This window comes from Lolium rigidum, chromosome 7 (genome assembly GCF_022539505.1).
Source record: "Lolium rigidum isolate FL_2022 chromosome 7, APGP_CSIRO_Lrig_0.1, whole genome shotgun sequence".
In the NCBI taxonomy this organism is placed as follows: Eukaryota; Viridiplantae; Streptophyta; class Magnoliopsida; order Poales; family Poaceae; genus Lolium; species Lolium rigidum.
Genome location: NC_061514.1, coordinates 358222354 through 358234614, shown reverse-complemented (window position 1 = coordinate 358234614; position 12261 = coordinate 358222354). Strand labels below are relative to the sequence as shown.

The window sequence follows — 12261 nt, the reverse complement described above, 5'->3', positions numbered from 1 at the left end:
TTGCGTTCCACCTTAGTCTTTATTTTCAGGTCAGTGCAGCAGCCATGTTTCGACCCCGGTCGCCTCGTCTCCTTTCGTATCTTCTTTGGTCGCCTCGTTATGGATCAGGCGTTCTAACCTTTGCTGGGTCGCGGGAGCGGAGGCGCCCAGGCTGCAGGAAAACACCAAGCAAAAGCGGCTAGCGCACCAAGGTGCATCTCCGCTGCGATCAGTACTACGGAGTACTACTAACCGTGGAGTAGGCAAACACAGATTTACTCCCGTCTCCTACTCGTAGCCATAATACTCCAAACTTCAAGCGGACCCAGCCCTATTTGATATGGACTGTTTCTAATCTTTTCTGGATAAATAGTTAACTACATTTACGAATATACTGCATCTACAAGTGCATCCATTAAATTATTTTTATTTTCATTCTTGTGTGCATGTGTATAATCTGTTCTGTACTTGCAAACATTTTCCTCTACAAATCGGGTTAGAAAGACTTAATAATATGACTAGATAGCTTTTGAGAGTGACATGTTGGAGATGATTGATTATGAATATATTACAGAAAAAACATGAACAAAATGATTTATTTTGTGTTAATCAAAAAATCAATATTAGGGCCTCATATTGAATATTGCACCGGAGCCCCCAAATACTGGAGATGACCAAGGGATGCATCTCCTCGGTTTTTTCGCTGCAAAATGTGATGCTTGGACTGTGTTCTTCCCGTCGAGTGCCCAACAAGAGGGAGAGGAGGAGCGCAGCTGCGCGCGAGCTTGGTGGTGGGGAAAGCGAGGATGGTGAAGATGAGCTTGTGTGTGCTGGACTGGCATCTCTACGTGCTCTCGTGTAGGTATGAATTTGCTTCCCTAATCCCCTGATTGTATGGAGCAAAAGTTGCTTGCTAGAGTTTGTTCTATACCACTAACAGTTCAGCAAGATACAGAAGACCTTCGAGTTCACACTTTTGGGTTATGGCCTGTAGATTTTCTATTATCAAAATATATATATATATCAGCATATAACTTTGTCTTACATTATACATGCTGTCGAGCTTCTTAATTTAAGCCATACTTTCAGCAGCAAGTAATTCTCACACATAGTGACCTGCATTTCAGCTTCTTTTTTTGCCTGCGAACACTTGCTTTGCACCATCAACACATTGCACTCGTCTTACATTATACACGCTGCCAAGCTTCTCGATTCAAGTGACACTTTCAGCTTCAAGTTGTTCAAACCGTCAAACTTCTCGGTTTATGTTACACTTTCGGTAGCAAGTAATTCAAGTAATTCTCGGAGTATCGGGATGTGGTTCGTCCCCGAGCATCTGCTTTCTTCTTTACCTATGGGTGTCGGTAGTCGGAGGTAAATGAAAAAGGTATAAGTTGTTCTCTCTCCGTGAACTACTTACAAATATATGGCAGTTCAGCGACGGGTTTGTCGACAAATATCAAATTTTGTGGTACATTATGAAACTGATCATGTAGTTATATATGTAGCTTTTCATATTGTACTTTGGCTGATAGTTTGAAGCTCATTTTAAACTGAAATTGAAAGAAAAAATATGAATGTTGTAGTTCGTTTGAAGTGACATTATTGATTTACCTGTTTGCTTTGGTGGAACCTCTTGCTTTTATCCAAATCTTTTTGAAACAATATCTTTTGTAGGTTGTCACTTTGGATTTCTCTATAGTGTATTCATTGTCGTTACATTGGGTATTGGTTGCGTGTTCTCCTATTTATATGGACATACTGCTGCATATAGCACGAGAAATCTATTTGTAGTGAACAACCAAAATAGGAGTATCGCTCGCGATGAGTGGCACGATCCGGCTTTATTTTCTTTACGGGATAGTGGATTTCTACAATATATCTTCAGTATGAAGCTGACAAGGCTGAAACTCTGTCATGCAGTGACACGGTAAAACTTAGACAGGAAAGGCCTTATTTTGCAATGATGATTACTGTGGAAAACTTTATTAAGTGAGAGTTGATTTTCTCTATGGCATAATAGTCAATGGAAAAAAATATTATACATGCTAATGTTATCACTTGTTCTGCGACGTTGTAAGTCATCCTATTTTTGTCACTCTAGAACTAGCAACATCCATTGAAGATATACTGTGTTACCGTCTCACAAAATTTTGTAACTATAGTAGAATGCGGGATAATAAATGATTTATTGTTGCTAGGCTATGTCCCAAAGCTCTGGTATTCAGCTTTTGTTTAGTGAGATTTGGATTTTTTTTTCAACACCAATATATATTTTCATTGATGTGTTCTGTAACTTAGGCTCGGTGCTCGAGATATGGTGGTGCTCGAGATATGGTGCAGTATGAAGGTTTTTTAAGTTTTCCATCGCTGCTAGGGATACACGACTATCAGTCGATCAGACGTTTGGATGTATGCTTGGATTGGCAGGTTCAATTCCAATCATTTTATGTCCCTTCCCTATATTGAAAAATCATGATAGCAAGCAGAACATTTCTTGCATTCTTTAAATGCGTACCTTTCATTTAGTTTTGGAGTTTGCCCGTTTATCTGCTATCTTAGGAGCATCTGCTATTTGGTGTAAAGTGTAATATGTATTAACCTTTATGTCTTTTGGCATTGCTTGTAAGTCTTAAAAAATAAGTGTTCATGCTTGACCCCCGTAAGAAATATCTGAAGTAATATTGTTTGGCTTACAGTTCACACCTAGACTATTGCTCCATTCTCTTCTTGTGGTATTTTGTTACATCCAATCATTTTGTTATATCTATGCCTTAAATTACTTGCTCTGCTAAGCCAGGGTTAGACAAATGTTTTGAGCTATTTCTACTGCTTTTACTGAAAAACCCGCGGCGTGAGTAGGCCACGGATGGCACTACTGCTGCACGATTCGTCGGTAAGTCTCCATTTTTCTCTGTACGTTTGGTCTATTTGATTCGTCTCACTATTCTTGATTTAGTGCAGTGTAGGTGGAATTTCTTAGCCACGTGTCTTGTACTCTTGTATCATGTGCAAGTGGAGCTTGTCTCTCCCCTCTTACATTGCCTTCTTTATTTCTCACATTGCTGGGATTCAGAATGAACATGCAGATAAGCAAACCAAAACATGATTGATTATTTCCCCATGCTAAAAATCATTTTGTACTGATGGCAGCAATTGTATATGATACATTTGGAGACTCGAAGAAAATATTCCCCTGTATTTGTAAGTGTATTAAAGTTTAACCATTTTGAGAAAGTTCTTACATTTGCTTCTTTTAATTTCTCTTATAGTGTATATTCAGGTTTTCACATGCCACTAATTATTCTTTTGTCTACCTTGCTCTATTCAGGGGAAATAAATGAACAAAACAATCAAGTATTGCTGTGGATTTTTGGGACATTTGACACTTACAAAAAAGTGGTTTATTATGCGGGGAGTTTGGAATCATCACTCAACCGGTTTCTTAATGGGGCATGTTTCAGATCATGTTTCTTTTCGAGGTATACTTGAGAATGATCTAGAATAGGTGCATTTTACTGAGATGGAAACATCTACTGTACATTTTTTTTTGTTTGACTGTAAATCTTCAAAAGAAGTGTTCATGATTGATCACCTGGAGAATATATCTAAATTGATATATTTTCCCTCAGTAGAAAAATGGATTTATTTTGTGATAGATGCGAGCTACATATATATCGTCTTAGGTCGTGGTGATATATATATATATATGTTATCTGTTCAATTGCAGGTGTTAGAAAAGAAAGTTCAAGTTGTTTAAGTGTCTGATTTGTGGATTTGTGTAGCAGAGACTTTCTGAGGCTAGAAGGTACAGTATGTATTTATCTTGCCCATTTATTTTTGCTTTCTCTGTGTTCCTACGACGGGTCATGAGCTGAGAATAAGATATTGAGTGAGCCCACTATTATGTTTGATTTGGATGGTTTACAGCCTTAGTTGAGGCATTACTACAGATGTATGAGGGCAAATGGGGTCACTTTCAAAGTGTATTATGCTTATAGATTTTGGAATGGACCATCCCGATAAACAAAACTTTTCTCTCGTTACTTTTGTGTAAACATGATTTCAAAGCATACATTTATCTATCTCCAGCTGTGACTCAAAATAAGTCTGCAAGCCGACAAGAATATGCTTTATTGTATCTCACTTCCTTGATTTTCTTCTTCTTTACCTATGATATTTCTTTCGCGATGCACTCGCTTTTGTCCCCGTGAAATGATTTCTCTGGGTGTGGTTGGGGTCATTCTCTAGCCCCTCATGTTTCTAATTCATGTTACATTTCAGCTCCTCTAGGATTATAGTCAGCAATGTACGAGTAGATGAAGATAAAAATTATTTATGATGCGAGAGGTTATAGTGGACATATAATTAGGTATTTTATTCCTTGGAATTTTAGCTAATCAGTTATATACTTCCTATTTTGTACCTAGATTGCACATATAATTGATCTGTCTGGTTGCCTCTTTTGTTTATTACCTAAATATAGAATCGAAAACGCGTCCAATAAGTATAGCAAGCGCCCTTTCTGTTTATTTTGCTTTGTTATAGAGTATGAAATTAAGAGAGGAACCAGTATGTTGTGAGATCTTCAGCATAATTTTACACATCGTACATTTGATCAAAGACCAATTACTTGACTTGAGACATATATGCTTGACAATACTTTTCGATATCGAAAGTAGCAAGTGCATAAAAGAACAAGTTTTGTGCTTCATAAGGATTCCGATTCCCCTATATAATTAGCAACTGAGTCCGATTACTTCCAATTTGGCAATAAAGAAAGTCGGTGGTGAGCCTAGAATTTGAACAACGAGGATTTCAATAAAAAAATAAGGAATTTTTTGACAGCTCAAATCCTAATTTTAGCTGGCTATGGCCTTTTTTGACATAATGAGCCGGGAGAACAAAGAAGGGATGGATGCTCCCTTGATTCAAATGTTATGTTGTTTTATTTTCATATTTTTCATACATGTACACATTACATACTATATCAGGTAATACACAAACTGATTGGGGGATGCGCATTGTCTGATATTATCATGTTGTGCTGACTAGCAAATGCCCTTCCTGTTCACGTTTCAGGCACCTCTCTTAATTGATTATGATGTCAGACTTCAGAAACAATGGAAATAGTGAGAAACAAAGAAGTATTTCAAGCAAACCAATGGATTCTATTGTTACCATTCCATTCTCTCGAAGTTTATGAATGGCATCAAAACTGACCTTCCTTGGTGGCGCAATACTTCCATGCATCGTTGTCATATTTAATTGGCCTTCTGAAATCACTTTGCACAAACTAATGTAGGTAGCTTGCTATGAGTTTGTTTGAACCACTTGATGGATCTGAAGAGTTTCTGTTAATGTTTCTATTTTATTGACTCGTGAGCATTGAGCTGGTCAGTCACCATTTCTGTATACCTCTTGGGGACGTTATATTGTCCTGAACTAACATCATGTGCACATCTATTTTTTCGGTGGTGTCAACAACTGCTTTCAGAGTAGCTGACTGTGCTGCTTCTGCTTAAGATTTCTGTCATATTGTTCTATTCACGCAGTAGAACCATTTGTATATGTACTGTTGTAGTTATGCCATCCGTTAAATTTAGTATGTTTCATTTTCTACAGATTCTCTAGGACTTCAAGGAAGAATATTGAGTCAAGAAAAAGGTGGATGTCGTGAGGTGATTTAGCTGCTCCAAATGAAATGACTATATACTATAATGCACTGGTTCAAGTTGTTCCATGCATGAGCGCATCCCTATGCAAAATTCATAATATGTCAAATGTTTGCAGGTCTGACTAGACCCTTCTCTGGCAATCGGTTTGTTGTACTGTATGAAATGGTTACTCAGAGACCGTTAATATCACGATGATATTGCCAGATGTAGGCCTTGATGGTTCAATTGCTTATTCTGTTAGAGACATGTGGAAGGTGAGTTAGGTAGATATACGTGTTTGGCAAAGTAAAGGGTAACCAAATGAGCCATATTTTGTTCGGTTAATTTCTCAAGTGATTGAACTATGTGTTCATTTATGTTCATGAAGTGCTTAGTATTTCGCGGTGCTGCTTGATGCATCTGGTTGCATAATTAAGCTTATCAGTAGCATTTTTTTGATTGCAGAGAAAATGATCACTAGATGGCTCAGATCGTTCAGGTTCCCTCCTTTCAGGTTCTCTGATTTTCTCTCAAGATCCTAGGTTTTCTACTTTTCGTTTTAATTACTGAAATCCCTGCTATATCATGGTTGACGTTTTGGTTCCAATTAGTTACCGAACATGCCTCTGTAAATATTTAGTTCCCCTCTTTCTATCTTGATGAAGCAACCTCATTGCCCAAATGTTTGAGGTAAAGCCATGTTCCAGTACATGTCGAAAAGGCACAAATAAGGTTCAAAGAAACATCAGAATTAAGTTTCCAGTCCATCCTCAGTGGTTCTCTTTATATCTGAAGTTGCTAACTGCTTGTTTTATACAACTTGTAAATAAGAGTGTACTGCTAGCTTGCTATGCTTATGGTTGTTTAATTCGGTCCTATGTCAATGTAGCACCAAATATTTGTCTTGCTTCATTGTTGCTTTTATGGAAAAGGCATCAATGCATTTGATTCATTTGATCTTACCTCTTGCTTCGTTGTTGCTTTCATGCCCTTAGATTTCTTTTGTTGTCTATTCACCAAGTATAGCTATTTCCGTGCACTGCCTAAATTGTTGCTTAATTGTTTTTTGTTAGGATTGTTGGTGGAGCTCATTGTGTTTGTGAAGGTACCTAATATTGTTGATGATCCAAACCCTCCCCTGCCCCATCTACTACGACTTCGACAGTTAACACAAGGTTGCTTTCATATTTTGTTCCGAGCTTATTTGATCGTTTGGTTGACAATCAGTGCTTCCATCGTCCAGCTGGTATGGCTTCCTTGCCTTCGCCCCATGCTTTGCCATCCCTACCAGTAGGAGCACAGCAGAAATGTGATGATAGCCTCCGGCAACCATGGCCAGAAAGTAGATATGCTACCCCCTCAAATGTCTCCTTACTGTAATTAGTTTAAGTGTTGTTGCTTACAACCTCCTCAAACCACGATCGAAAGTACAAGCTATGCCACTCTGTCAAATGCTTCCTTAATGTAATTAGTTTAAGTGTTGTGGTGCATTTGGTGCCGATAATATGTAGGATAACGTATCCAACATACTTAATCTTCCAGATTGTTGGATGCACTATTTGTTTGGAGACGCTACCAATGCTGTTGTGAAATTTTATTACATGAGAAAATATAAGATTTCATTGTTGGGGATTTGCAACAGATATTTTTCCTGAGCACCAATACTACTTTTGTTTATCGCTGCCTACTCCCTATTTTCAGTACTTCAGGTCTTACTTGACAATACAGATTTAGATTTTGAGCACCAGAGATTACTGAGCCGTCCTTACATAGAAGAGACACTCCCTTTTTTGGATGGAAAGAGCCACTCCCTTTCCTAGAACAACATATTTAACCATTTTGTTTCAATACGCGCTATGCCATGCTACTGTCATATCCCGGAATTGTCTTAGATATAATGAACTCGAGAAAATAGTCGCATTTGATCAACCGTATTTACATGTTGTTTGTATCAGTATTGTAAATATCAGACTCTCAACTAGAATATCTGAGTAGTATCTGATGAAATCTCATATCACCTTTGTTTCGATCTAAATACTATTTATCTGTCCTAAAATCTGGGGAGTGCACTGAGTTAGAAAATATGCAGATACATGTCATGTTTAAATTTCTTATTCATGTTGCTATTTGAGTCAGTTTGCTGCCAGGATTAGCATCCATGTATATGAATTCTCCAGGGTCATAATCTGAATAATTATGCTAGGAAAATTGAGTGAAGGTTTTCTGCAAATCTTTACTCCTGGAAAGCTAGGAACTAGGGAACACAAATATTCTCGCTTTGAGAAAGTATGACATCGGGTCTAGAATCTATCATATTATGAAGGTATGTGGGACCTGTTCTGTATAATTCATAAATAGCTGTTATGTCTAGGTGTTAAATTTTTGAATAATATATGTAAATCAGTGACATACTAGCATTAGTTGTTCAGCGAATACTGCTTTCGCTTTAGGTTGGCCACCCGCATTTGTTGAGCTCATCTCTCAGTTGACGTGTTTGACAAGAAAGATGAGAAAGTTGCTATTATCTCTACAAATGTAATTAATCCTGCCATATTCGATCAAGCTCTGAGAATTTTTATTCCACATGTACCGGCTGGAACATCTGCTTGGCCAAGGTAAGTGTTGTTGAGGATTTGCCAGGTCATTAGTTTTGATCTGAAATCTATTAAATATGAGTGTTAATTGTTTGGGGTGTGCTTGGTTTGTAATTTGGTGGCTGTTGATGGTGTTTTTTTGCCTGAAATTTCTACTTCTTGCTTGCAGCTTTGGTTTTGGGGACTGTTATTTGGCATCACTATTTAGCCTATAGCAATCTGAAACACCACATTCCTAGATGATTTTTCCTGCTCCCATTCTGGCCTCCGTGGTCGGTTCGTTCCTGCTCTTCTCATATTTTGGGCATATGAACAAACAATTTTAGTTTTACAGTCACCATATTATGGCCATAGGTATTGTCATGTTCATGTGAGCCTTTAAAAGAAAGGTGATGAACTAAATAAAATTTTAAACTTTATTGTCAGAGGAGATGAATAAATTGTGGTAGTAACATAGTGTATATGAGTAGTGACACAGTTTAGATCATGAACAATACTGTAGACTCAGATTTTTATTAGGACAACTAGGAAAGAAGGGAATCTGTTGTATATATGTTAGCGAGGAAGTATGCAGTGATATGTGCTACGTAAACATGCTTAAACGTGCAAGGAATTGTTTTTCCCAAGATGATTGAGCATGTCAAAATTCCGTTATACATGTCAAGAATCCTTGAGTACATCTAGAAGACATGTACCACTTCAATATTCAAGGGTGAGATTACTGACGGTAGAAACAGAGATGAGTTTGTTCTAAAAAAAATAACTTTGTGCATTCAATTTTGATGAAATAATTACGAGGAGTTTATTCCTGAAGAATAAATTATTTATTACGGATGTTTAAGGCAATTTCCCTCGCAGCAAAATTTCTCAGCAACTTCTTTATTCGGTGAAATGAGACCAAGGTCAGAGGGACGAGTTCAATGCCCAATGGCTGTTTGAGAAAACAAAGGTACTGGATGACCCTTTTCTTTGCTTTGTTTTTCCATATATTTCTGATGTTTTCCCTTGATGTATCCGCGGTTCTTTGATTGCTTACCAGGTAAGGTATTGTCTTCAGTGCATGCATTAACCAAGAACACCATATTCAAGCTGGGGATATCTTAATTCAGACCTTCTGTGAAGATGTAAGGTATTGTCTTCAGTGCATGCATTAACCAAGAACACCATATTCAAGCTTGGGATATCTTAATTCAGACCTTCTGTGAAGATGATTTTCTTTGATTTGTTGTGTATTTTCTAGAACAGATGATCCTCCACCACTTATATACATGTTAATCTAATTTGTCGTAATCTGCATGCTTTCCTGATTCCTCGGTATCAGTAGCTTGCATCTCTTCTTTTCCTATACCCGCATCTCTTCTTTTCCTATATCAAATTGCTAGGATAATTTATGAACTTCAAATATAATAAGTCAGCAGTACAAGTCGATATGTATGTTGCTTGCATTTCTCCTTTTATGTGCTGATGGTAATCATTTGCTCCTGCTTGTGCGTTCAATTGTTGGTCTTCTCTCTGTTTGGAGAGATTCTCCATGGATTCTTTTTGTATGCTTAAATTCTTGATGGAAGATGTTTTGATCCCACCATGATTTTTAGTTCTTGGAACCACACCAAAATCCAACCGCATGGACATTTGAAGTATTGTAGCATGGAAAATTAAATTCTTTTACATGTATGTGCATTTGATTTAAAAGACGTGGAATTGGTTATGTCTTAGGCAGCTGTATTCATTTTTATAATACAAAAACTCTAGCTGTACATTTGTATTTTGAAAGGCATAAGTTGTGGAATAATTTCTTTACTTCATTCCACATAAATTTTGCAGGTTATGGTAAAGTTTGAACCAATTAGCCAAGCTGATGGAAGTGCTTTGCTCGTTGTCGATCATATAAATGGAAGACTTCCTGTTTTATACCATGTCCTTTGACTTAGAATGTGTGCTTGCTTGTTGGTTTCCCAAACTATTCTTAGTGTGAATGCATTGTTTCCTTCAATTGGATAAATTCATTTCGTGTTAGCCCAATGGCTATTGATGGTTTCAAGGCATCCCAATAGCTATGATGGTTTTAAGGCAATCTCGGTATACAAGTTGAATGGTAATTTATTATCTTCTCTTTATTGAGAAATTGCTAAGATTACAATACTCGTTGTATCAAACGTGAGCTAATCTTCTTCTCTTACCGTTTCTTATATTTGGCTCACATTTAACTATTGGTTGATTATCTTTTCATTTGCAGTGGTGTTAAGTTTTGGTGATGCGCATTTGCAGCGGTGTTAAGTTTTGGTGGTGCAAGTACCTATTAAATCTACGTTTTTCCTGTGTTGTGGCCTCTAAAAACCATGCCACGACAACGCCCATAAGCAGCTTTTGTAGATGTTGTTTTTGATGTTTCTTTAGTTACTATAACAATATTCTTCTATTTCCCTTATTGTATATAAAGGTTTGCTATTATGTTCATGATTTTGTGTGCATTAATTTTATCTTATATACTTTGTTTTGTAAAATCAAAGAAACCTATTACCATTTTCCAAATTGTTTTTATATAAAATGTAAATCGTTGCGAATTTTACGGGCTCGTGCGCCAAGGCGCACATTTAAATCTAGTCTAAAGGTATAATAGATGCCCCCCATAGGGGGTCTCACAACGATTTGAGCACGTGGACCGTCGGATCTTTTCATCGGTGCATCTCGTCCGTTCGTTTTGGCACTCCTCTCACTAGCTAACCCCATGCAATGGCAAATTGTTACCCGCCTCCGGCTGCATGTGGGCCCACCTTTGCTAGCCCCGCACGTCGGCCATTGCGAGTAGGATCTCTCGTCGGTGCACATTGTCATCGGGCAGTGGATCTCCACCCCGCAGGGGTATTTTCGGTATTTCAGCCTGGCATGGTATAAAAGCGAGCCCCCAGGGCAAAAAAAACCTAGCCTCCTCGCGTCCCCGCCTCGCGCCCGCCCTCGTCGCCGCCGCCGCCTCGCGGCCCCGCCCCGCCCTCGCCTCGCCCCGTTCTCGTAGCCGGCCACCGCCTCGAGCCGCCTCCAGCCCTCGCTCCCTCGCTCCCCGTGTCGCCGCCTCGAGCCGCCGGACAGCATCAGCGCCGGCCGCCGCCTCGACCCGCCGCCAACCCTCCTCCCAATCCGCTCGCGAGCGCCCTTTCCCATCCCCTTTCTTGCACACCACCACCATCTCAAGCTCCTCTGTTCCGTCCGCTGCTCCCGCGACGATGGAGATGGCGTCGGTCGCACATGATTCACGGCGGAGTGGCAGGCTTGTTCGTCGGCGCACGCGTGCACGCACATCGCGCGCGGCTCTGTCAATCTTGCATACCTGCGTCGCGCTCTTGGCCGAGGTCAGCTGCCGCTGCACTCCGCCAAGCCGCCCCCCAGGATGCGTCGGCGGTGATGCAGGCCATGGAGGGCTATGGCTGCTATCGTCATCCATCCAGGGGAACCCTCCTTCCCCGCGTCCTCCACGAGGCTCAGGGACGGAGCCAGAAATTGGAGATAGGGGCGAGAAATCGAAGCATCGAGACAACGAGACCCACGCGCCGGCCCGCAAGACAGTCTCCTCATAGACAATTTCACCATGACAAGAGGATTATGGGAAGAGGTAGAGTGCGGCATAAATTTCAAAGATGAAAATTTAAATCATAGAAGACATATATATGTGGACTGATAAAGTTGGAGTTGATCCCATTATATTTTTTTAATAATGTTACAAGCATATGTGGACAATCCAATGGTCTGTTATAATTTTAGGTATTTGTAATTAATTTTCACAGTTCTACCAAGTTTTGAAGGCATAGAAATTTTTAGATCCTATAGTAGGAGATGGGGACTGAATTGATAAGATGGGGACTGAATTGATAATAGAATTTAGAAATTGCCGTAAAAACAGAAGGGGATCAGAGCTAGGAGGAAACTAGCCTTTCCTTGCCTCGTTGCCCAGCGCTCATGGTGGGCATGCGGCCGGCCGGCCGTGCGCCTACGCACTGTTCTTCAATCAATTGAAAGATGCAAATTGCAGCAGAAAC

General features: G+C 39.4%; 2 long non-coding RNA genes across 5 annotated transcripts in view; both read left to right on the top strand.

Annotated features, from left to right (window-relative positions):
- The window catches only part of LOC124676434, a 21464-nt gene extending 13337 nt beyond the window's left edge, over positions 1–8127 (top strand). The window contains exons 5-12 of one of the 4 annotated variants that reach the window (XR_006993627.1): positions 3311–3461; positions 3710–3787; positions 5062–5660; positions 5773–5911; positions 6102–6150; positions 6710–6811; positions 7840–7959; positions 8087–8127. This is a non-coding gene — a long non-coding RNA (uncharacterized LOC124676434). Of the gene's footprint in view, positions 1–2818; positions 3184–3310; positions 3462–3709; positions 3788–5061; positions 5661–5772; positions 5912–6101; positions 6151–6709; positions 7050–7839; positions 7960–8086 lie in introns of those variants that run through there. The other 3 variants (XR_006993628.1, XR_006993625.1, XR_006993626.1) reach the window with 3 other exon arrangements.
- Positions 8128–8142: 15 nt separating this feature from the next.
- LOC124676433 lies at positions 8143–10687 on the top strand. The gene is made up of 4 exons (XR_006993624.1): positions 8143–8251; positions 9089–9179; positions 10055–10325; positions 10467–10687. It is a non-coding gene; the product is annotated as an uncharacterized LOC124676433 (long non-coding RNA).
- Positions 10688–12261: the final 1574 nt, after the last annotated feature.